General features: G+C 38.8%; 1 protein-coding gene across 4 annotated transcripts in view; it reads left to right on the top strand.

Annotated features, from left to right (window-relative positions):
• Window positions 1-7,393: 7,393 nt before the first annotated feature.
• The window catches only part of LOC134225943 (prestin-like), a 71,969-nt gene continuing 53,388 nt past the window's right edge, over window positions 7,394-25,974 (top strand). The window contains exon 1 of one of the 4 annotated variants that reach the window (XM_062706398.1): window positions 7,394-7,926. The gene's annotated coding sequence lies outside the window, so the exon portion shown is untranslated. Of the gene's footprint in view, window positions 7,927-16,996; window positions 17,518-17,735; window positions 17,875-25,974 lie in introns of those variants that run through there. The other 3 variants (XM_062706397.1, XM_062706400.1, XM_062706399.1) reach the window with 3 other exon arrangements.

A 25,974-nucleotide genomic window follows, 5' to 3' on the forward strand; every position in this document is an offset into this window, starting at 1 on the left:
AGATTCAAATGAATAATCACTCACTTTGAGCGATTAATTGTTTATTCTCGCGATGAATAAACAATTGAACACCTATTCTAAGACAACAGATATGAAATGCAAATACCATATTCCATATAAAAATATCCGTATTAGTAAAATAGAAGTTGCAGAGGTCACATCACTTTCCATGGTGAATCCCGATCTATGTTTCTGATTACCCCACCCAACTAACACAACTTCCTTCCCGTGGTTATTGTGGAGATGCAGAGGTATTCTCGGTCTCTAGTAGCAACAATAATCACACACTAACTTTCCCTCCCTTTCCCAACTGACTGTAAGGACTTGGCCGGCGCCGTTATTGATCAATATTTGGGAGTTGCTGGATGGTCAATCCTAACCACTATTCACTTGGATCGAAGTGCAATTCGCATCAGCTCTGATCAATCACGGAGTAGCAACCATTGATATGTACAGTCAGTCTAAGCTAAGCTAAGCTATTATATCTTAAACTTGCAAAGTCAGCCCTTGTTTTCCCATCAATATTGGGACACATATTCTCTATCCTTAGTAGTCGATTAAAGAGGGGTGGGACGGTCATTGAGAAGAGGACGTTACGCATTATTGACATTGGACATATTTAAATTCTTTAGTCCTTGCTGGGGTTCTATGAAATTGGACAATTTCGCAATAACCAATTTCTTGACGTCCCCAAAAATACCAAATCCTCGACAATAACATTTTCCCGGAAATAACATTTCCCCAAAAATGACTTTTCCCCGAAAATGACATTTCATTGAAAATAATTCCTTGAATATGACATTTTCTTGAAAATCACAATTTGCAGAAAATAAAATTCCCCTTAATATAATATTTCCCGAAATTATCAATTCCCAGAAAGCAAATTTTTCCCCGGAATCATCATCTTCTAGAATACAACGAGAGTTCATAAGGGGAGTCAATATTTTTAAAAGTGAGTTTTGCCTGCTTTTAAGCAATTGGTAATAATATACCTATCCATAACAAAGCACAATGACCCTGTTGTTCAACTGGTATTATAGTTTTCCGATTGTAACAGCAACCGTGAATCGAGCTGACAATTCAGAGCTAGGCCGGGTACATACAGCTAGTGAGTATTCATTAGCATGATGATCGTGCGTATCGTAGTTCTTACTCCGTGATTGAACAATCGCAATTGCAACAATCAATGTGCACAGTACGAGAGCTCTAGTATTTTAAATGGTCGATAACGGCGCTGGCCATGTCCTCACGGTCTATCGGGGTTGAGAAGGAATTGATGATGTAATGACTTGTCCATTGCAAGCCGAGAAAATCTTTGTACTTACCAGTTCATGCGGAATTGTGAATATGGGGGTAGGTTCTTTGATGGAGGTCCGTCTTGGTTAACGGATTGCCAATTTGATTTGATTCGAAATTTCACAACATAAGATGAAATTTTGATTCCCATACAAGAGGTTTTATTTATTTTGAATAGTATTTTTACTGCATTAAAATTTTATTATGTATTTCGAAGAGCAGGTATTGGCATGATATAGCTTACAATGTTCTGAAAACTCAGATGTAAAAATGTAGATTACGTGGAAGATTTTGATTTGAAAAATGTATTAGAGGTAACCACTTTCCTTTCGATGGGACTCGAACCCCCGACCCTCGGTACGGAAGACTGGTGCTTTAACCAACTAAATTACGAAGGACCTCATTCGGCCTTCGCAAAGCGGCTACTGAATGAGCCCGAGATTCCCAAATTGGACGCATAATCGAATCACTCACAATCCATTTGTCAAGCCAACCCATGTGTATAATACACGTTCACATTAGAGGAGCGTGAGTATTTAGAATGTCTGGCGGCTACACACATTCTTCATAGCAATTGTGTTGATTGTATTGATCCAATAAATTTTTCAAGTCAAAATCTTGCACATAATGTATACATTCACATCTGAGTTTTCAGAATATTGTAATTAAATATCCAAGTCTGGTGGTTTAATACCTGGAACATAGGCATTAGGCAATTAACTTTGATTGGACCAAATAGCACATATTTTGCTTATAACATAGTTCATAAAAAACCCAAAGAAGGGCAGAAAAAACCGTCTAAATGTTTTTAACCAGGTTACAAGCATTCCGCTTTTCGAGCTCTTTCTACCGCCATTCGACATTATTGATACAGTCGCAGTGTGTATTTTTCTTGCTTGCAATTAATGAAACAATCCCATCGGAAGTTTATCTTTCGCATTTTGCCCATTTTCCTACATGTTCAGCTGGATTTCAAGTAACCAGAAGATACCGAAAACAAATAAAGCGCGAATGATAACATATCGGATTGTACATAGAAACGATGCTAATTGTAAGAACAAACATGTTTATTATTTGGTTAGTGATAAAAAGTTTATGCTAATTTTGCTTTTATTGGCAATGTGACTTACACCCATCTATTTTTTTTTCAGGCGCCACAGTGCCGAGAGGATATCAAACAATTATGATATGATCAATCAACTATTGGTTCTATGGCTCATCTTTTTTCGTTTTTGTTACGTTTGTAAACTGGAGCTTTTGGCATTTCAACAGCACATGCCATCACATGGACCCTCTTACATGGCACTGTATACATAAGTGTAACTACTAGAAAGCATTCCCAAGTTTTATATCCTGTCATAAGGCGAGTTTAGTGCCTCGTACTTTACTCGTTTTCGAGTCAACAACATTGATATCTAGAGATAGAGACACTAAAGTCGGCCTTAAAGTTGAGGTCAAAATGCGTATCTGCAAAGATTTGGGGAATGTGAGAAGACTTGACCCTCCCTGTTTTACCGAAAACAAAAGAAGTTTTGTTCTAGCGTGTTTTTAGTATAGATCCTCCAGATAAATGATCGTTTTGTGGTGAGTTATATTCTGGATTGACAACCGTATTGATTCTTCAGGACGGTTTGTTTGTTTTGACCCTCCTAACGAGTCTTTAAGTGGCCTCACACAATTTGAACAACTGCTCCCAACAATGACCAAATACTTTCATCTTTTCACAGCGCTATGCTATGAATATGCTAAATCGGGAATGATTTGCGATTTTTGCGTAACTTATTTTGTAAACAAACATTGGAAAACGAATTCCTGCTAAAGCAAGCATTTCCTGAGAAAACCACGGTATGTAACCGATAGAATAGGCTTTTCTCTAGCAGGTAAGCCCGAGTAGACGAAAATAGCTCAATAATATCAAATGTTGATAAGATAGCAAAATGAGATATGGATATGATTGATATAAGAGATAAAAGATCAGACTAAAATAAAATGCACTAAAATATCATAAGAAGATCAAGTTATGCTATTTGTAAGAAGTGATCAATATCATGTGTTAGTTTGTTCTTATCCATAGCATATCTTGATATTTAAATGATATTTCGGTGCAAATTTTTGATATTGTTGCTTGTTCTTTTATCTCTTATATCAATCAAGTCCATATCATGTTTTGTTATTCTGTTCATAGCTTCTGCCCGGGAGGGAATTAGTTTTGAACAAAAAGTCTTGCATTCTATGGAATTCGCAAAACAATGTTTGTTCACAAAATAAGTTACGCCCAAATCGCAAGTCCTGAACTGATGTAGCAAAAATATAAAATAAAAACATTAATTTGTGTAAGTGTTGAGTGTTTTTGATATTCTTTGGATTTTACGTCGTGAAATGTTTAAACAGAACAAGTAGTGTGCGCATATGTAGTCCAGTTTTCTCCGTATTTAGATGTTTTGTCCCCCCACTGTGCAGTACGTAGTTAACGCTACCTGAAGGATTTTGAAACCTCATCACTAGAGTTCGCTTCCGGCTTCAGCTTGGTAGCAAAGAGAACGCCATGATTATCGAGCCTTGAAAGATAAAAAATAGGAAAAAACGAGGGGTTAAACGGTGATGGCGAAAGATAGAGGGTCGTTCTTCTTAATCTACCGAGCTAAATAGTAAATTCCGGAATTGTAGAGTGCCCCGCCATTTGGGGATACTTCATCTTGTTGGTGTGATCCAACCCCCTTCCCTCATCCTATTCTATTGGGGACAGTGCCAGTTATGCGCGCCGACGACCGAGTCCATCAACATACTCGGAAAGGCTGCAGCATGGCGTACGAGTCCGCAGAGGACACCATCGGATCGTCATACCAAGTCGTAGCGGGGAGGAAGTGCTAGCCGATAATGGCGGAAAAGAAGCCCTCCTCTTTGCCTCACGGGACAGTTCCAAAGGTACGAGACGAATACTCGAAGTGGCTCAAGGATGGCGAACGAGTCGGTCCGAATAAATGAAGCCAGCAATACCAAATACCAAGAATGTGAGTTCTTCTGTACTTGATTTGATGAAGGGTTGGCTCGCAAAAATATATTGAGTAGGTAGATATCATAGAATGGGAATCAAGTCTCCCCAAATCCTAAAATTGCATGCGCTGACAAATTCGATATAAGAAAATCGTTACGCGTATCAAATCGAAAAATCTACGTCTTTGGAGGGAAAATATTTAAAAAATCATAGATCACCTTTCTACTTTTATCAAAGCAAGTACTTGGAGAGGGATCAATTCCTCCCGAATATTTTTAAATTCGATTTTCAACAGCACATAAAAACAACAATTAAAGACTGTCTCACATCAGTAAAGTTAATATATATGTTTCTTAGAAAGTCTGTGCAAAAACCGCGTAAGTTTATTCATTTTTGGCTGTGTAATACCGGAAGTGAGAAGAGGACATCAAGTCTTCCCAGTCTTCCCTACAACATGGTGGAATTAAATATAATAGTACTAAATTCGTCCTATTAAAAGTGAAGACATTCCACTTTTCGAACCATTACAACAGCCGTTTTATTGACAGGCTACAACTATGTTTTCAGGGACGATCGTGATTGCTCAGAATCTAATAAAAAAGACATTTGTCTTTATTAGCAAGACAGTTTAGAACTTCACCGCCTATGATTTTTTTTGCAATTTCGACAATTTTAAATTCTGAAACTAATTCCTTAGAAAAAAATTGGAGATGCGTCCTCCTGGAATTGTTGAACAATTTCTTGGAGCATGTTTTGATCAAAATACGCAATTGTTAACCATCCAACGGGCTTGGTGGTCATATGGCTACCGCTTCTGCCTCATACGCAGAAGATCGTGGGTTCAATCCCAGGCCCCGTTCCATTGTCCTACTTTGTATCTTTTCATATATTTCTCATATTCCAGCAATCGCTAGAACTGGAAATGGGGTTTCATACCGTTTGTATCTTCTATCCCTATTACTATAACTTCATTAGTTCTAGCAGGTAACTGTTAGAATTCGAGCGTTCGTTTTGGCATCTATTTAAAATACTACACCACCCTTTCATTACTATTACATTAGCAACCCGTTAACCAAGACGAACCTCTGCCATAAAACCTACCCCCAGATTCCAATAAAATTCCGCAGGAACTCGTAGCGAGTGCAGAGGTGTTCTCTGCTTGCATCAATTCCTTCCGATAAATGATCCATAACCGATGACCGTGAGACGTGACCAGCGCCATTATCGATCTTCCAAAATACTTTCGGACTGCGCACATTGAGGTTGGAGTGCAAATCCCATGCTTCCATTCATTGGTTCCCTGTACAATTGCGATTGTCCTGGTCGATCACGGAGTAGCAACTACGAAATGCACGGTCATCATGCTCATGCTCATGCTTAAATACGCAATTGTTAACCATCCCTACCGAGAAGCTACTTCATTATGGTGCGATCTTAAGGAGCTACACATGGTATAAGACTTGGAGCCGCTGTCTTCGAAGAGATGATTTCCCAACTGAAGGAGAAATTTGTTGATTCTGCGTGTCCTAGGAGCGACCAAATGTGGATCCGTTCGGTTCAACCAAAATCATGTCCAAGAAAAAAGATTTTGGATGAGTTTGGTGTTAACAAATACATTGTTTCACTGGTACGTGGGTTGTGTAATGACAGCAAACAGCAGATTCATTTGGAAGTATAATTGTCGGGAGATATAATTTTCGTTTAAGTCATTTTTGGGGAAATGTTATTTCCGGGAAAATGTTATGGACAAAGACTTGCTATTTTTGAGGAATTCCCAACAATATCCAACCGCAATAACCTCCCGCATTTTAAAAGTCCATCCAAACCTCTCTATAATCGGTTCCTTTGGAAAGAGAATACGTGTTGCAAATTTGTTTTAACTTGACCCATGCGATAAAAAGTTATACTAAACTGTTCGTTTAATAAATATAACCTCCCTCTCATTCATCTATGACACTCCTAACCAGTCTACTATCGTCTTCTTTAGACAGAGAATATAGGTTTAAAATTTGGTGGACATCGGTAAACGGGTTCAGCAGTTACACTGAATTGATCGATAACTAAAAAATAACCCTCCCTTACACTTTCCCCCTTTTCCAAAGAGCATTTCTAACCACCCTATCGCCGTCTCCTTAAGATGAAGAATGTTAGTTACTTTGAATTGATTGATAATCAAACAATATGCCTCTCCCTACACCCCCCTTCTTTTCCAAAGAGCATTCCTAACCCCATGTCTTTGTCCACTAAAATCGTTTTTTAGGACAGACAATATTTGATCCAAATTTGGTTAAAATCGTTAATGTTAATCCACAAAAAAAATCTAATTAATTTTTTTTTTCATAGAAAAATAAAAAAAAAATCAATAAAGTACTAAAAGATAAAATTTATTAAGTTTTCCATGGAAAATAAACGCTTTTAAAGACGGAGTCATCTATGAAAAATTCTCAGTTTTATTGCTTTTTATATTTTTATGGAAAATTACTAATTTTTGAGGGGGAGTCATATTAGTCATTGGCAATAATCTTATAACAAGTGAAGATATTCCACCGAAAAGCTCTACATAATTTTTATTAATACCGATCCCTATTACTTTTTTACAGCAAAGTTTAAAGCACACATATTTCGATTGAAGAATTATATAAAGTAGCTTATCAAAAATACATTGCCATTAAGTATATGATAAGATCATTATTTGGTCTGTAATCCTGAAACCTAATAGAATATTAAAATTATATTCTCCTGTCATAAAATGAGTTAGTACAAATCCATTAAATTTCCATTTTACCTATTTCGACATTCACTGTAAGGCTGTCTCCAGTGTCTCGTCTTATGACAGTTGAAGATATTTCACTAAAAGAGCTCAATAACTCAACACAATAACACTCAATAATTAGAAAACACCTTAATAAAGTTTAAAAAAAATCATTTGAAGCATATTCTGCCAATCTCAGATTGCGAACGTTTCCCCGCTTTACACTATGTAAATCATTCTCAGCCGAGCACACCGACGCAACAGTGAAACTCATTGAGAAGGTCGTGGAAAACTCTCTGATCTTGAGACGGACAGTCCACATATCAGACCCGCTCACTGTCAAGTTTGTAGTCTCGGTCACCGTTTTGTCACTGTTTGCATTCATTGTCGGGTTACGTATTGATGATTACTTGGAAAATGGTACCAATTTTTCCTTCGATCGGGTGACAGTGAAATAAATCATGTTGAACATCGTTAGGGTCAACAATAAATCGTGAAATTTTGTGATGAATAAGTATGAAGGATGTTAGTGAATTAGTGAGTGGAATCGATTCTCTCTCTCCACAGTTTGTTTTGTCTGTTGGCTGTCCCCACGTTGGTTGCTAGGGTGGACGGGTGTGCGAGGGTTCGTACCGGAGTAGCATTTTCGTCGTTGATGGTGTTGGGGCGCAGCTGACGTTTTCCACGTGCGATACCAAACAAAGCTCGCGAGCGTAGTTGACTTGAGCGCGAGAGAGGAAAACATTCGACACATATAGAAAGCATAGAATGTGTTGTACACGATGAACGGAAATTGGGTGAAATAGAGTAACAGCAGTCAATAGTTTTCTGTATGTATGTTCTGTATGTATACATGATTGCGATTTCGATCCTTATTTAAAAGGTAAGTTTATGACATTCGAAAAATGTGATGCTTTCAAAATTATGATGAAAATACTATGTCTTAGTGATCTATCTAGTATTTGGCGAATTATACATTGATTACCTACAATATAAAACTATTTTTTAAATTTAAGTTGTTAAAAAAATAGGCAATGTAATTACTGCAGCACGGTACATACATATGAAAAAGAATGATTTCTCTAAAACTAACATAGTTTAGAGTCCTCCTAAATTTAATTTTTCATTTTTATTTTACACTAGTAGACCCGACGAACTTCGTTTCGCCTAAAATTGATTTATTCTCTGATTAGCTCTCGAGTTATGCAGACATTTCTGTTTCATATGTGTGGAAGCCCCCCTTCCCAATAGTGTGAGGGGCCTCGGGACATCTTAAGATCGTGAAATAATTAATGAAATAATTAATATTGAGGGTCTTAGGGGAAAATGTAACAAGGTTAAAAAATTTCAAACTTCCATTTACTTCCACTATAATCACCAATGTATCATCAGATACGTATTTCGTTTTCTACTTAAAAACTTCTTCAGTATCGACTGTCGATAACAAAACACTGAAGAAGTTTTCAAGTAGAAAACGAAATACGTATCTGATGATACATTAGTGATTATAGTGGAAGGAAATGGAAGTTTGAAATTTTTTAACCTTGTATCTTAAAGATCCTTCCCCTGCATACAAATTTTCACGCCGATTGGTTCCTAGGCTATAAGGGTCAGACAGACAGACATTCATTTTTATGTGTATAGAAAATTAGCTTTGACCCGGTGCGCTTTGCTATCGAGGATCTCGAACCCCCACATAAACTTGTCTTGCTTTCAAACCCTTCACATGTCAAATTTCGTTCCAGTAGCTTCATTAGTTTTCATATTCTAATATTCACTACTTGGTCACATAGATCAATATATTTATAGTAATTCACATTTTTTCTTCAAATGGGACTGAATTATCTTGACCAAGGGGCACGAACAAGAGCTGCTATCCAAGCATATATTTTCCCTATAAATCGGAAATTTTCATTCTGACTAGGGGAAAAGGCCCCAAAACGCCCCCCCGGGGCAAAACGCCTTTCGAATATTCACTTATATGTACCATGTTTGATATAGCCTTAAGAAAACTAGACGTAAAAAAATTATGTAAGTTAGGCGAAAAAAGTGTCAAAATAATAGATAGGAATGTAGGAAAAACTGGAATTTTCCTTATTTTGATGAAACAGCTAACATTTCGGCGAGGCAAAACGCCCTAGTGGAACTAACCTACAATGTACTACACGTCTCCACGCATTGTCCATACCAGAATACTGATGTGCCGACGCATGGTACGTTGTTCCCTAATAGCTGCCTGCTCAAAGGCGTTTTGCCTCGTGAGTTTTCCGGCAACGAAATATCATCACTTTTTTGAAATGTGAATATTATCGATATGATTGAGATTTTTTTAAATTTAAATATGGCATCAGCTAACTATATTGTTAAAAAAAAAATCAAAAAAAGGATGAAGATGATGATATGTCGTTCTCGTCCGCCTTACCATCGTTGTAGGTGTCAACTTGGTTTGGATGTTGACGCTTCAAAATTTAATGAAGGCTGAAATAAATCAGCCCTCACATGGCACCGGAAGCATATGAATTTACAGCATAAAAAGAGGAGTTTGCATCAGTCATAGGAACATCGAAATGTAGGATGGAAAATTTTCGGGTTCATTTTATATAGCGACATTTTCCGACCTCATCGTTTGACATAATGAGGAGGAGTGTTGAAAATTATCAATTTATATGCAGTACGTCGGAAGTCTGTTCGCCGCATTCTTTAAAATCGAATAATGCTGTCCGGTAGCGAAGAAAATAGACAATTACAAGGCGTCTCCATTTTTCGTATCTTATATGATGATGAACATTTTCAATATTCCTATCTATCCTGCCCTTCAAGACGCCCATGTTCCCCTGAAAACACTGACGGGGCATAAAATCATCAAATTGCATTTATTACGTAGTATTCAAACTCATATGTATATAACACATGCTAATTACATTAACGTAGAAAATAAAAACAAAAGCGATGAACCCCTAATTTTTTTATCAGACACCTTGGACTTTTTCAAACATGTATACTTGCTGCAATCACCAATCGATTTCCGAAGCAATAAACTTAAAGTGTGGTTCCGAATATTGTTTTTATTGTCGTCAAGTGTCCCGAGAGCCAGTGGGGGTACTTTGTAAAGAGAGAAAGAAGAAAGGCCGAGGAGCTCGGTCTTCAAGGACAGCTTAGGGGTCTCGCCGAAAAGCAATTGAAGCAAAAGTATGTCAAAAATAAGGCGTTTTTAAAATTCGTTTAAGATCAAACTTTTAGTATTAATTCTCAAAACAGGATTGGCGTCATTCAACCGGGTAGCCGTTTCATATCTCTGAAAGCGGAATGCCAATGGTTATCCGCAGGGTTCGGATTTCTCACTCACTCACGCGCCAACAGATCTCTCCACCATCTATTTCATCCAAATAAATTTCAGTGCGATAAACTCCGGCACCAGTGATGGTGCGAAAAATTGTTATCCTTCTTCCCATGTTTCGCGGAAATCAAATGCTGCTTACTTTGCCTTCCGAACTCACTTTCGAAATCATGAACGTCAAAACTAAACTTAAGATTGATACCAACACATTGTCGTAAGAGCGTTCGGCAGTGTGAAAATCGACTTCCGAGCTTCCATTTGGTGCCAGCGACATTGTCAACGATGTCGATGTCGATTTTGTGACAGATAACACCGTGAAGTGCTGCATATTTATTTCATTGTTCCGTGTGAATCTCGTCAGAAGTGGGCCTTGCTGCCAGTTTATCAGCGTTATACAAACAGTTTTGGTATAAATGCACAATACGGAAATAAAAGTTGGAAAATGAAAAAGGCAAACCAGGAAGCTTTTGTGGCTTTCAAGCAGCCTATGCTAAGAGCTCATGTTTAGCGTAGCAACACCAACACCAGCGCCGAGCAACGTACGTCAAATCTAAAAAAGCTTAACATCATAAAACATCCAAATTCAGCTTTCTTCAATATTCAACTTTAATCGGGAATATTAATTAAATATGACTAATGAGTTTCATTGATTCAAAACTTATCTACATGATCAATTTTGATTTTACTTACATGGAGAACAACAATTTGTCTTTTATTTCACCGTGAAAAGCTTCAGCCGAATTTAAAAATAAATCCTGCTCTTTTATTGTTATGGATATTTTCAATTATCAAGCTACAATCATTGGTGTTGTTGACGAATGTTGACATCTCATGCAACTGACAGCGGTCTATCTGCACACTGTGTCCGGGACATGGTGGCTATTTTTAGGCTAAGGGAGTTAGATAGCCTGCCTTCAAGCAAAATGAGCTGCGTAAAACACTTAGTGAGGAGCTTGAAAGAGGTGAAACTGCAAACACCTCCAACAGATTACCAGATAAGGGCGTGTAGAAGAATATACCGCCGGAAATAAGTATAAAGACAAGCATGATTTTCATACATTTTCATCATGATTGAGGATCGATATCTCGATTCGTAGCGATTCGATTTGGCTGAAATTTTACTAGGCACCTGTTTTTAACTTGAACTTTCGATCTTTGAGTAAATTTTATACATCTCTGTTGATTTTGACTTCAAAATCTGGAAATAATTATAAAGACACATTATAAAGACATATGGAGCTCCATACAACGGAACTGTCTTTATAATTATTTTCAACAGAAACGCGTATAAGCACTATATATGCTTAAATGTAACTTTCATCGAATAAAAATTCAAGTCATATTAGGTCTACTGGCAAAAAATCAACCCAATCGAATCGCTAAGAATCGAGATATTGACTTCCCAATATGGCCATTTTGTATGGAAACCGAGCGTAGTTTGTGCAACTAGTTGCAAAACTCGATTTTTTCAGCACTCGTAGTATTTACGTACACTGCCGCTAACCGCAAGTCGAGCACATCTGTATATGGCGGCCCATATACAGATGTGCTCGACTTGCGGTTAGCGGCAGTACAACTCGTGCTGAAAAAATCATCGTTTTGCAACTAGTTGCACAAACTACTATTAAAATTTCTCGAAGTACAGAAAAATATGAACTACAGTCGCCTCTCCACATTTCGATATTGAAGGGACCACGAGATAGGGAGAGATCGAGGAATGGAAGGAAAATTGAAATGGGTACTAGATCCAAAATAGCTCGTTGCTATGAAAAACGACCTCAAAACAAAAATGTCGTTTTTTTGTTTTTGATGTCCAAAGATGGTCTAGTAGCCTAAAAATTTGAAGATATCGTCATAAGGAGAGTGAATTCTGAACAAAATATGATCAGAACCCATCGAGATAGAGAGATATCGAGATAGGGAGGTATTCGAGATGTAGAAAGCTCAAATGTATGTAGATTGAAGGGACTGGGGAAACCATCGACATAGGGAGAGATATCGAGATATAGAACATCGAGATGTAGAGACCATGATCACGGCCCACGAGGGTGGTTTTGGACATAACCAACCACCCCCCCGGCCACCAATTTTCTGGCTACGCCACAACCTTAGACCTAAATTCTTACCCCTATGTCTATGTAAGTCTATGTCCCACTTACTTCGGCTCAAACACGCATGAGCCTATCAAGTAAACGAATTGAAATAAAAAGAAAAATATGATTTAACAAAAGTTTATATCCGTTTCAAGAAAGGTTTTTTTTTTTGTACAAAAAAAAAGGAATCAAATATAAATATTTCGAATTGTGAAGGTTAATTACCATGACTGTTGAGATATCAATAGACTTTTTTTCCGGTATATTGGAGAAGAAAAATAATGAAATGACTTCTAGGTTTAGGTCAAGGGTCATTTGGCTGAATGCCGTTGGGCCGAATAGTTGAAACGTGTTTTTTTTTATTAAGTGTGTGACGTGAAAGCAGAAGCGAGTGTGAGTAATTAGTTTGAAGTTTGAAACGAGATGTTAGAGAAGTAAATAGTGAATAGTGAGAAGAAAGAAGTGTGTAGTGAGAAGTGATAAGTGGAAAATGAGAAATGAGTAGTGTGAAGTTTTTGGTGAGATTTGAGAAGTGAGATGTGATAGGTGAGAAGTGATAAGTGAGATAACGAGTAGTAAGGCATACGAAGCCAGAGATGAGAATGAAGAATAAACAAAGAATAAAGAAGACGAAGAAAAATGGAAGAAGGTAGAAAAAATAAATTACAAGAAACAAAGAAGAGGGAAGAAAGAACAAGAAAGAAGAAAAAATGACGAAAAAATTAGGAATTAGGAAGAAAAATAAAGAAATAAGAAAATAAGGATTAAGAAAGAAGAAAGAAGAAGAAGGAAGAAAAAAAGAAAGAAGAAGAAAGAGGAAAGAAGGAAAAAAGAATAAGAGATAAGGATGAACGAAGAAGGAAGAAAGAACAAGGAAGAAATAAGAAGAAAGATGAATGAAGAAGGAAGTAGGAAGAAGGAAAAATGAAGAAAGAAGAAGGAAGAAGGAAGAAGGAAGAAGGAAGAAGGAAGAAGGAAGAAGGAAGAAGGAAGAAGGAAGAAGGAAGAAGGAAGAAGGAAGAAGGAAGAAGGAAGAAGGAAGAAGGAAGAAGGAAGAAGAAGGAAGAAGGAAGAAGGAAGAAGGAAGAAGGAAGAAGGAAGAAGGAATAAGGAAGAAGGAAGAAGGAAGAAGGAAGAAGGAAGAAGGAAGAAGGAAGAAGGAAGAAGGAATAAGGAAGAAGGAAGAAGGAAGATGGAAGAAGGAAGAAGGAAGAAGGAAGAAGGAAGAAGGAAGAAGAAAGAAGGAAGAAGGAAGGAGGAAGAAGAAAAAAAGAAGAAGGAGAAAAAAGAAGAAACATGAAGAGAGAAGGAAGATGGATTAAGCTAGAACGAAGATAGAAGGAAAAAGGAGGAAAAAGGGAAGAAGAATGGAGAAGAAGGAAGATAGAAGAAATAATGATGAAAGAAGAAAGAAGAGGGAAGTAAGAAGGAAGAAAAGGTATGGAGGAAGAAGGGATAAGCAAGAAAAAGAAAAAATGCAGAAGGAAGCAGATAGAAGGATGCAGGAAGGGGGAAAATAAAAGAATGAAAAAGTTTAAAAGAATAATATGGTGAAAATGAAAATAGAATAATCCTTATTTATTATCTGACTTTTCAATACATTTATAATTTTTGCTTTCATTTATAATTTTTATTTCACATCCCATTTTTTAATTCTCAATTCTAACTTCTTATTTCTCATTTCTCGCTTCTTGGTTCTTACTTCTTATTTCACAGTTATCAATTTTTAGTTTTCATATCTAGTTCATATCTGAGTTTTGATCTCAGATTTCATTTGAGCCGTGCGTAGCGTGTTTTCAATGCAGGTGTGCACCGGGAAAGGCGGCAACGCAGTTTCACCACGCCGATGCACACAGGCGTTATTCTTACGCACGTGGTGTTGAGCTTCCCTCAAACACATGCGACGCGGCTGCTGCTGTCGCTGAGCTACTGCGATTATATATAGCGTTGGGATGGAAACGTTAATGGATCCTTGCACGCAGCGAATTTTTATGAGCAAACAATACTTCTTGTCAATCTCCGAATGCTCTCGTAACGAGTGGCCACTAAAAACGGAAATTTCAATACTTCAATACTTTTCTATGAGAAAATTAATGGTTTCAGAAAAATATTACCTTATGTGAATGAACCTTAAGAATATTCGTCCACACACTATTACTCCAACATGTTCAGTAGGGTGCAATGGTAAATTACATTTTCGAATTACAAAAAACGACATTGCTCACAAGTTGCATGGCCCCAAAATATGACCCCATGCTAAATTTGAGCTCAATCGGACATGACTTAGAGGTGCCTGAAATTCATCAAAGTTTTGAAATTTTTATCCAAAAAAAATTCTCCAAGGAAAAGTCGAAATCGAATTTTGGTTTTTGATGCCAAATGACTTAAAAAACATGAAACGTCGAGATCTGATGTTAATTTAAAAAAAAAATGAAAAAAATCGATTTTTTCTCTTAGAACATTTTTGAGACTTTTTTCCACAGGAGGGAAATATTTTTTTTGTTTTTTGATGCCGAAAGAAAATTATTTCTTTGAAAAATAAAACTCGAATGTTCTGGGACTTATGGCGAAAACAATTTTTCATCGAATATAAAAACTGGACGTTACGCAAACATTTCCTAAGCCCTAAAATATGCCCCTATGCAAAATTTGAGCTCCATCGGACATGATTTGATTTTTTTGTAACTTGATCTTTACACGTTGAGTTTTGAATTCATGCGGTACCGCGTAATACTTAATAACCGCGTAAAAATAAACCTCAGTGTAATAAACATTGCCTTGCAATCTGATAATTTTCTCCGTAAATCTGATCTAAAAAGGTTACAAAAATACAAAACTTTGATAGCAAGATTTTGAGCACCCCTAAATCATGTCCGATGGAGGTCAAATTTAGCATAGGGGCATATTTTAGGGCTTATGCAATGTTTGCGTAACATCCGGTTTTAATATCGATGATTTCGCCGGAAGAATTTTTTTCAAAGTCCCAAAACAGTAGTTTTTTTTCAAAAAAAAATAATTCTCAAAGTTTTATGCATTTTGAGCCCATCAAAAAACAAAAAAAAAATTTACCCCTTGTGAGAAAAAAAATGATTAATTTTGAGCCCCTAAATCATAACGAAAACGTTTGTGTATCGTCCGGTGTTAAAATCCGATAAAAAAAAATTTCATCATCTGAAAAAATTCCCAAAAAAAGTCCCAAAAATGTTCTAAGAGAAAAAAATTTTTTTTTCAAATTTTTTTTTTTCAAATAACGTAAGATCTCGACGTTTCATGCTTTTTAAGTCATTTGGCATCAAAAACAAAAATTAGATTTTCGACTTTTCCTTTGGTCCCCCTTGGGAAAATTTTCATGGGTAATAATTTCAAAACTTTGATGAATTTTAGGCACCCCTAAATCATGTCCGATTGGGCTCAAATTTTGCATGGGGTCATATTTTGGGGTAATGAGGTAATGAAACTTGTGAGCAATGTCGTTTTTGAAAGTCGATGACATTTTTCCCCATACATTCCATTGGCACCTAATGTTCAGTTGTGTAAAACATGCCGTACAATGCATGCATGTACAATTCTTTCAAGCGAATAAAGATTGTAAGAAAAGTACATGGTGGAAAATTTTAGCCGTGAAAATGTTTCGAAAACTGTTAAAGGATGTTTGGTCTACTAAGCTCCATTGTATACAAAGGTGATTAGAAGGCCAAAAACACGAAGCAACTCATCAATAGGATCAGAAGCAGCATCCGGAAATTGCAGCCGTCCATGCCGCACGACGGACCACGGACCATATTATTCATTAATCTAAGCTTAAAAACGTAGGTCAACTCTTTATATAACATATTGAACTGTGCTTCTTTGCAGTTTTCTTCACAAGTCATTCTTTCCATTCCCGCCATTTAGTGGCCACTCGTTAGAGCTTTCTTTTCATTTATCGTATGGAAATAATGATCAGAACATATTTTGAACATGTATCAGAATACTATTTCAAATTATGTTATTCATGGTGGGGAGCTTATTTAATCATCAGACATACGTACATAAACTTCTTTAGATTATCAAACCAAAACACTGTTGATTAATCACATCATATGCGTTGTCGAAACAATGAAACATAACTAATAAAATTGCCTATTCACATACCCAACAAATATTTTCCATTTCTCTCCTATTCGGAGAAGCGCTCTGCTCCAGCAAATTAATATCATAATTGCCATCTATCTTCGAACGGGCACTAAAATTGGAATAAAGGATTTATTTTCGCGCCGCAGCATACTCAACCTACTGATAATCGGCTGTAAATTCGTAAATATTTGCCTTCCTCTCGGTATCTTTCTTTCTTGTCTGATGTTCTCAGATACCTACAGCTTCATGGAAAAGAACGCCCGACAGATACCAAGCCACCAACCGGTAAGCTCCCTTCCCATGTAGACAGTCCCCACCGCACAAGTTTTGCAAGTTACACACTCACTCTTCCTCAACCGCGGATCCTCATATTTGCGCTCCTCAGCCAGCGGCGCTATAACTGCCGCTTCAGTCGTCATCGCGAGGTAGCACAGCGAACTGCGACTAACCATCGGTCGTGGGGCACCTCGCTCATATTTCGCACTGTATGTTTATCGCACCCTACCGCCCGCCTGTATGTTCGTTCTCCGCGCGGAGTAGACCAGTCTGACTGGGACGGCGATTTTTATCAGTGGATCCCAATATCGGTTGTAAAAGCTTACCCGAGGTCCGGCATTGGATATCGGGAACTTGCGTTGGTGTTGGGAGCGTTGCTGAACACATATTTGCACAGTCGCGTGGTGCCGCAGAACATGGAGTCAAGAATGATATTACGCGCTGCGGATAAATTGGACTTGAGACAGAAGTAGACTTGTTTCATCAAATCGAATTCGATTTTCACTATATAAAATGAGCAGTGCTGGCCAGCGTTAGGCACAGTGCAGCGATTCTTCGGCAAATCCGGGTTCCCCTGGTGGTGAGTTGTTGGAGTGATAAAGTGGCCGTGTGTAGTGTTTGGAGAGATTCCGGAAGCAGCGAGCTTGTGCAAGTAAGTCAGTGTTCTACGGTGACCTCCAATGGTGGAATAGTACTGAGCCGTCGTTGCTGGTGGTAGAGAGAATGGTGAGAACCGATGGCAGGCACTCACTAGTATGGTGAATTTTATTGCTATAGATTCGATTGCTGGTAGTGGCACGACCCGGGTCGGCTCCCAGTTAGTATCAGCTGATAACCGCGCTTCACCGGATAGGTTATCTTTGTTCCGTGCTGTAGGCCAGCTAATAGCTAACAATGTTGTGTTTTCGTTTTTTGGCTGTTGCGAATGAGTCGCGAGTTGACTGTATTGTATTGAGGCAACAAACATGAACGAATCCAATCACGGGAGAATGAAGTTGAAAAAAACGCTGTGAGTCGTTGACCTGCATGACCTCACGGTCGATTAAAATAAATATCAACTATATAGTCATTACATAGTTATGTAAGGGAAAATTACGGCTTGTACAGGTTTTGGGGTTTTCTTTGTCCAAGCATCTTGCGTTCAAATCTCAGAAAGCAAAACCCGGCCAATAAGAAAACGAAACCTGCCAAATTTACAATTCCCCTATTTACGGTGCATTTAAAGCAAAGCATGGAAGTGCAATTTCAGTGGCCCATGTAGACAAACATTTTGCATTCGATGCATGTAACCTGATTCGCCGGCATGCTCGTGTTTAATTTCAAGGGCCCGTTCGCTGTCTTGTCTTCTGTACTGTTTATTCAATATTCTTTTTCGCTTCCTTTAATGATGACGAAGTTCTCCGCCTAAGGGGGTTTTCGTCGTCATCGTGAATATCGTTGCGTTCGGTACACCGAAAAAAAATACACGGTAAATATGGAGACACGAAATATTGATAGTGCTACAATAATCATTAAATGTTTATCTCGTTCAAAATTTCGTTCATTATGGCATTACTCCAAAGTACATCGAATCGAAAGGAAATATCAATGAATTTTTCTATCTGTGAACATTTGACACCTATCTCCGTTGGTCACATGCCGGAACCCATACATATATTGGTTTTATGTTTAGCCAGTGTCGTTTCTTTTGGTTTGGGTCAATATTATCAAACTCAGCGTGACTGGGCAATTTTTCTACAAGTTATCTCCAAAATAAGACTCCATTGCGGGGTCAGATTTCGCACGAATTGCTAGCCTATAGGCATATCTTTTTATGGGGATTTATAGATCCACGCTCACACGATGCACATTTATTAGCGTAAATATGGGGGGTAACATCCCCATCAATAAGTTGATATTATAGGGGAATTGTTCCATTTTTAATCTCAGGCTCTCATATATATATATCTTATCTCTAAATAAAGCAATGAAGAATAAATTTTATGGTCTCCGCTGGCTAATAATGATTCAATTAAATTCAGTTCAAATGACTGATTTCCGAACATTCTAGTCACACTCTATGTTTTGCGTTTGGATCAATACTAAACTTTGGTACAAAATAACGTTTGTTTGGTGATTCTCCGAAAAATATTCGATCTGACACCATGAACGAAACGTCACCTAATTCTCACTAAGAAGTCGGAAAATAATATTTTCCAAAGCTTCCCTTTGCCCATTTTTGGATAAAAATCAGCTTGAGCAGTCGAAGATGACCTTGAAAAACGATGATTTCTCGCTTAACTTTTCAAAAGGACCTAAGTAACATTTTTTTCATGAATTAATTTGAGTACTGCAATCAAAAGCTTACATGTTTTTCTGTTGATTGCGCTATTCAAATTAAATCATGAAAAAAATGTTACTTAGGTCCTTTTGAAAAGTTAAGCGAGATTTGTTTAATTACTTCTAGAGGTTTTTATGGGAAACTTTTATAAATAATATTAATCAACACATTGTAAGAAGTATCTGTCACATGTTGCTTTCCTTGTTATATAAATCTCATGCATAATAGACGGATTTTCAGATAGTATAGACAAATTTTACCTATTAACAATCCAAAAAACCACGAGGAACATGTTTTCAAATGTAGTTAACGGAATTTCCCACTACAAGCTGTATGATTTATTTTTTCGATGTACGTCAGAAAGAAAAAGTTGTAGATGGGAAATTGGCCAACCAAGTTGTACTTCATGGGGTTGCACCACTGACTGTAGAGCACGAAAACACGTATTCCAGGATTTTTTTTGGCCAAGAAACACTGTAAGAAGTGTTTTTTTTAATATGAATTTTAAGGGCAAAAGCACGGTTTGCATTGTACAAATAAACTTGGGGAAGAGTTAGTTCGGAGAATGAATTGAGAGAGCTCGGCTATGTGCCTAGTGTTTAGAATTTGGGTACATCAGTACCCGCGACGGACGACGGAGGTACTTCGTAGCTTAGTAGGGAAAGCATCTGTCTAGCATAATGGGGTCGTGTGTTCAAACCCCACCGAAGGTTTTCTTATTTTCCTTTCTCGGATTGAGTTCAACTCGGAAAAGTAATTATCTCCAATACATTTTTAATATCAAAATCTTCCACATAATCTACATATTCACATCTGAGTTTTCAGAACATTGTAGTTGGAACCATACATGTTAAACTATTACATCGACAGTATCAAATGGTTATCTTATTGTTCACGGTCTACGAACCATAATAAATAGATTGATGAAATCCTTCCCCCAAAAGGCATATGAAATATCGTTTTTCCAAAAGGTGAATATTCTTACTTGAGTACCACACTTAAGACTGATTTAATTGCAGCAACGTATATGTATGTGTCTGGATTTGGTCGTACATAGGTCGCAATATCCGTTTGTGACAAGTGTACTACTTTGGTAGCATCCCGTGCAGTCCGGTCTGAAAAAGCCATAATCACTATGAACTACGGTGCGATTATGCTTCAGTAACCATTTTTATGTTATAATGTGAAACGTGAACCGTTTACATTATGGTTCGGATATCTTTTCGATTTATGCGGGTAGTATACAGAATATTAGGAGGGGGCCCTCCTTAGTCGTGCGGTAAGACGCACGGCTACAAAGCAAGACCATGCTGAGGGTGGCTGGGTTCGATTCCCGATGCCGGTCTAGACAATTTTCGGATTGGAAATTGTCTCGACTTCCCTAGACATAAAAGTATCATCGTGTTAGCCTCATGATATACGAATGCAAAAATGGTTAATAACTGTGAAAGCACTCGCAGTTAATAACTGTGAAAGTGCTTAATGAACACTAAGATGCGAGGCAGCTCTGTCCCAGTGTGGGGATGTAATGCCAATAAGAAGAAGAAGAATACAGAATATTATAAACTTGATATTATAAACTTGCAGTTTTGCACTAAGGGTTCTCAAAAGGAGTGTATAGACCAATGCACCATGCGTCTCCATATGTTCGTATGCCATATTATGATGATCTTGTTGGCATAAAAAGTAATAAATCTCCAAAAGAAATGAAAAAAACATAGTTTTACCTTTCAATGTGAGTGTATGATGCATTCTATGTTTTCTTTTGTCTCAAATATCCGGTCTTGAATGGGGACCATAAATCCTCTATTCCTAAGAAGAATTCCACCCTGCCTCAACCACGTGTGAAATGTTGCTTTGTTGTAATGTAATGTCAAATTCTTCAAAAAAAAAAAAACAACGTTACTTACACCCAAATAAAATCAAATTTTACAATTATTGTATATATGTAATTGCAACCATGATGTGAATTCACATTTATATCTAACTAGCTGTATGTACCCGGTCTTGCTCGGAAATGCCAGTTTGATTCGCAGTTTTTTGACAATCGGAAATTGAATAAACCAATTGTTCAACAAGATAATTGTGTTTTGTTATTGATACTTCATCATTTGATTGAAAAAGGGCAGATTTCATTTGAAAACATTGACTGATTTTGAAGAAGGGATTAAACCCATAATCGCCTTATTCCGGGCAAACGTTTATTTTTGAAGAAGAGATCACATTCACCATCCAGACGGAAACACATTAAACATTGCTTTTCACTGGGCAAACCACGCTTTCGAAGAAGGGTTGAGTCGATCGATAACTAAACAATACCTCTTCCCCACACCCTTCCCTTTTCCATCCCTAACCCACTATCGTCATCTTCTTAAGAAACAAAATGTGTGTTCCAAATTTGCTTGAAATCGGCCATCGAACATGCATACATACATAGATTGGTTTTTATGGGTTAGGGACAAAAGGTCGAAAGACAAAACTTCGAAAGACAAAACGTCGAAAGACAAAAGGTCGAAAGGGATCAAAGGTCGAAAGGACAAAACGTCGAATGGGACAAGAGGTCGAAAGAAACTAAAAATCAATAAGATCAAAAGGTCAAAAGGGACAAAAGGTCGAAATAGACAAGAAACTGAAACGGAGAGAATCAATCTCGCACCAGAGTTGCCCTACACTGTAAGCAAAAACTCTTCTCTTTTATTTTTCACAATTTTTAACAATTAAATAAAATTTCATTTAGTGAGTACAACTAATAGACAAATGTTGAGCTTTTTAAATGTCACTTCGATCTGTCAAAATAGTGCACGCCGCACATCAAATTCACCGGCGTGTATTACACCCCGCTGTATTTTCAATGCATGCGCCTGCGTGGCTGCGGAGTACACTATTTTGATAGATCGAAGTGACATTCAGAAAACCTAGATATTCATCTTTTATTTGCATTGTATTGAATGAATTTTATTTAATTGTTTAAAAAAAATATACGAGCAATTTTTTCCCAACAACTCTGTCTCTGCAAAACAAATTTTCCTAAATGAACTTTTTTTTTATCTCTAAAAGTACTATCTAGATATTCATAATATTGTTTCATAATAATTACTCCTTCTTTGGAAATTGCTCATTCTTCAACTTTGATTGATGTGATGAGTGTTTTATTTCTGCTTGAAGTTAAATGCATTTCATAAATTCGTTTGGAACCAACCCAACCCAACTTGTTATTAACTTGTTCTTGATTGATCTTTTGTCCCTTTCGACCCTTTGTCCTTTTGAACCTTTTATCCCTTTCGACCTTTTGTACTGTTCGACCTTTTGTCTCGTTCCTTCTATGCCTTTCGATTTTTTGTCCTTTCGACCTTTTGTCATATATTCGGTTTTTATATATAGAGATAAAATCTTTATTAAATCTGCCTTATTTTAACATCATCGCACAATTTTAAATTAATTTAGATTTAAAATTATAATACACTTGTTTATTTCCATGTTCTAAATATACGTTTGTTTACAAAATATTAACCGACTGTGTTCGGAGCCTTCTTTTAAAAAGGCTCAGATGCCTTCTTTCAAGAGACTAAGAAATCTCTTTTCAAGAGGCTCGGAAGCCTCCTTTCAAGAGGCCTCCTTCTAAGAGGCTCGGAAGCCTCCTTTCAAGAGGCTCGGAAGCCTCCTTTCAAGAGGCTCGGAAGCCTCCTTTCAAGAGGCTCGGAAGCCTCCTTTCAAGAGGCCTCAGAGCCTCCTTTCAAGAGGCCTCAGAGCCTCCCTTTCAAGAGGCCCAGAAGCCTCCTTTCAAGAGGCCTCAGAAGCCTCCTTTCAAGAGGCTCAGGAAGCCTCCTTTCAAGAGGCTCAGAAGCCTCCTTTCAAGAGGCCTCAGAAGCCTCCTTTCAAGAGGCCTCCAAGCCTCCTTTCAAGAGGCCTGGAAGCCTCCCTTTCAAGAGGCTCAGAAGCCTCCTTTCAAGAGGCCTCAGAAGCCTCCTTTCAAGAGGCTCAGAAGCCTCCTTCAAGAGGCTCAGAAGCCTCCTTTCAAGAGGCCCGGAAGCCTCCTTCAAGAGGCCCAAGCCTCCTTTCAAGAGGCCTGGAAGCCTCCTTTCAAGAGGCTCGGAAGCCTCCTTTCAAGAGGCTCGGAAGCCTCCTTTCAAGAGGCCTCAAGCCTCCTTTCAAGAGGCCTGGAAGCCTCCTTTCAAGAGGCCCGAAGCCTCCTTTCAAGAGGCTCAGAAGCCTCCTTTCAAGAGGCCTGGAAGCCTCCTTTCAAGAGGCCTCAGAGCCTCCTTCAAGAGGCTCAAGAGCCTCCTTCAAGAGGCCCTGGAAGCCTCCTTTCAAGAGGCCTCAGAGCCTCCCTTTCAAGAGGCTCAGCCTCCTTTCAAGAGGCCCGGAAGCCTCCTTTCAAGAGGCTCCCAGCCTCCTTTCAAGAGGCTCAGGCCTCCTTTCAAGAGGCTCGGAAGCCTCCTTTCAAGAGGCTCAGAGCCTCCTTCAAGAGGCTCAAGAGCCTCCTCCTTTCAAGAGGCTCAGAAGCCTCCTTTCAAGAGGCTCAGAGCCTCCTTTCAAGAGAGCTCAAAGCCTCCTTTCCAAGAGGCTCAGAAGCCTCCTTTCAAGAGGCCTCAAGCCTCCTTTCAAGAGGCTCAGAGCCTCCCTTCAAGAGGCTCAGCCTCCTTCAAGAGGCTCAGAAGCCTCCTTTCAAGAGGCCTCAGAAGCCTCCTTTCAAGAGGCTCAAAGCCTCCTTTCAAGAGGCTCAGAAGCCTCCTTTCAAGAGGCTCAGCCTCCTTTCAAGAGGCTCAGAAGCCTCCTTTCAAGAGGCTCAGAAGCCTCCTTTCAAGAGGCTCAAGCCTCCTTTCAAGAGGCTCGGAAGCCTCCTTTCAAGAGGCTCAGAAGCCTCCTTTCAAGAGGCTCAGGAAGCCTCCTTTCAAGAGGCTCAGGCCTCCTTCAAGAGGCCTCGGAAGCCTCTCCTTTCAAGAGGCCTCAGGAAGCCTCCTTTCAAGAGGCTCAGAGCCTCCTTTCAAGAGGCTCAGAAGCCTCCTTTCAAGAGGCTCAGGCCTCCTTCAAGAGGCCCAAGCCTCCTTTCAAGAGGCTCAGAAGCCTCCTTTCAAGAGGCCTGGAAGCCTCCTTCAAGAGGCTCAAGCCTCCTTTCAAGAGGCTCAGGCCTCCTTTCAAGAGGCCCAGGCCTCCTTTCAAGAGGCTCAGGAAGCCTCCTTTCAAGAGGCTCAAGCCTCCTTTCCAAGAGAGCTCAGAAGCCTCCTTTCAAGAGGCCCCAGCCTCCTTTCAAGAGGCCTGGAAGCCTCCTTTCAAGAGCTTGGAAGCCTCCTTTCAAGAGGCTTAGAGCCTCCCTTTCAAGAGGCTTGGAAGCCTCCTTTCAAGAGGCTCAGAAGCCTCCTTTCAAGAGCTCAGAGGCCTCCTCCTTCAAGAGGCCTCAAGCCTCCTTTCAAGAGGCCTCAGGAAGCCTCCTTCAAGAGGCTCGGAAGCCTCCTTTCAAGAGGCTCTGAAGCCTCCTTTCAAGAGGCCTCAGAAGCCTCCTTTTAAGAGGCTCAGGAAGTCTCCTTTCAAAAGGCTTGAAGCCTCCTTTCAAGAGGCTCGGAAGCCTCCTTTCAAGAGGCTCGGAAGCCTCCTTTCAAGAGGCTCGGAAGCCTCCTTTCAAGAGGCTCGGAAGCCTCCTTTCAAGAGGCTCGGAAGCCTCCTTTCAAGAGGCCCGGAAGCCTCCTTTCAAGAGGCTCGAAAGCCTCCAAAAGTCCTCAAAGTTTTACAGGAGCCCTATATTCAGGTTCGTTCTTATGACTTACGGTAATCTTCACTCACAAAGGGAAAAAATAGGGGTACCTCAATCCTAATGAATGCAAAAGTTCGAAAGGGTACCTCGCAAGCAAAAGGTTGAGAACCGCTGGAATAGGTCATTTGGCCTAATAGGTTATTTGGTCATTTCGCTGAACAGGTCATCTGACCGAAACGGTCATTTGATCGAAACGGTTATTAAGTAGAAAGGAGCATTTGGTTGAAGATGTTGTTTGGCTGAATAGGTCATTTGGCCGAATACGCCGTTTGGCCTTAGTCTTTCGGGACTCCCTAGTCCTGAATCACTCATGCGATCTTGCTTCCGTTGTGTACGACAAGCGTACTTTTTTTTTCTAGTGTTGTACTTTTTACAACAGTGCGAATCCTCGACGGTTAATGGTCGTTTGGCAAAAAAAGACGTCATACTTCTCCCTCTTCTTTTGTCACATCTCACTGTAAAAAGTGAGGAAAGCGAAGAAGGAAGACGCCTCTCACGCATCATTTCTAATTTCTCATTTTTCGCAATGAGAAGTGAGAAATGATGATTGAGAAGTGATACGTCAATCGACCTACTCGACCGAATGACTTTCGGTCAGATGGGTTTCGACCTAGTGGCATTCGACCAAATAGATTTTGGCCGACGACCCTTCCCCTTTGCTCGGTATAAAGCTGTTCAGTCTGGAAATTTGTCGATTTGCAATTGTTTCGAGCTTTACGTAATTAATGGATCTTCCCTAATTTGCTCATGGTGATTTGACTGTACTTGGTTTTCTTATCCCTGTGCGAGTAAAAGGTGTGTATAGTTTTGATGTGTGACGGATAAAATTTTAAAAGTTTGTTATTGTCATTCGTATTTAAGCACACAAGTCATTATAAACACATTTGGTGTTTTAAACATTTTGAACTTTTTTTTTAATTTTTTTGGTTACGTAGGGTAAATCACTACTTGGGTTTAGTAGCCGTAGGTTTATGATTGATAATTTAAAAAAAAGTCTCCTATTTATCTCGCACAATACTCAATATTTTTCAACCATTTAT

The sequence above is a fragment of the Armigeres subalbatus genome, chromosome 3 (genome assembly GCF_024139115.2).
Source record: "Armigeres subalbatus isolate Guangzhou_Male chromosome 3, GZ_Asu_2, whole genome shotgun sequence".
Lineage (NCBI taxonomy): Eukaryota > Metazoa > Arthropoda > Insecta > Diptera > Culicidae > Armigeres > Armigeres subalbatus.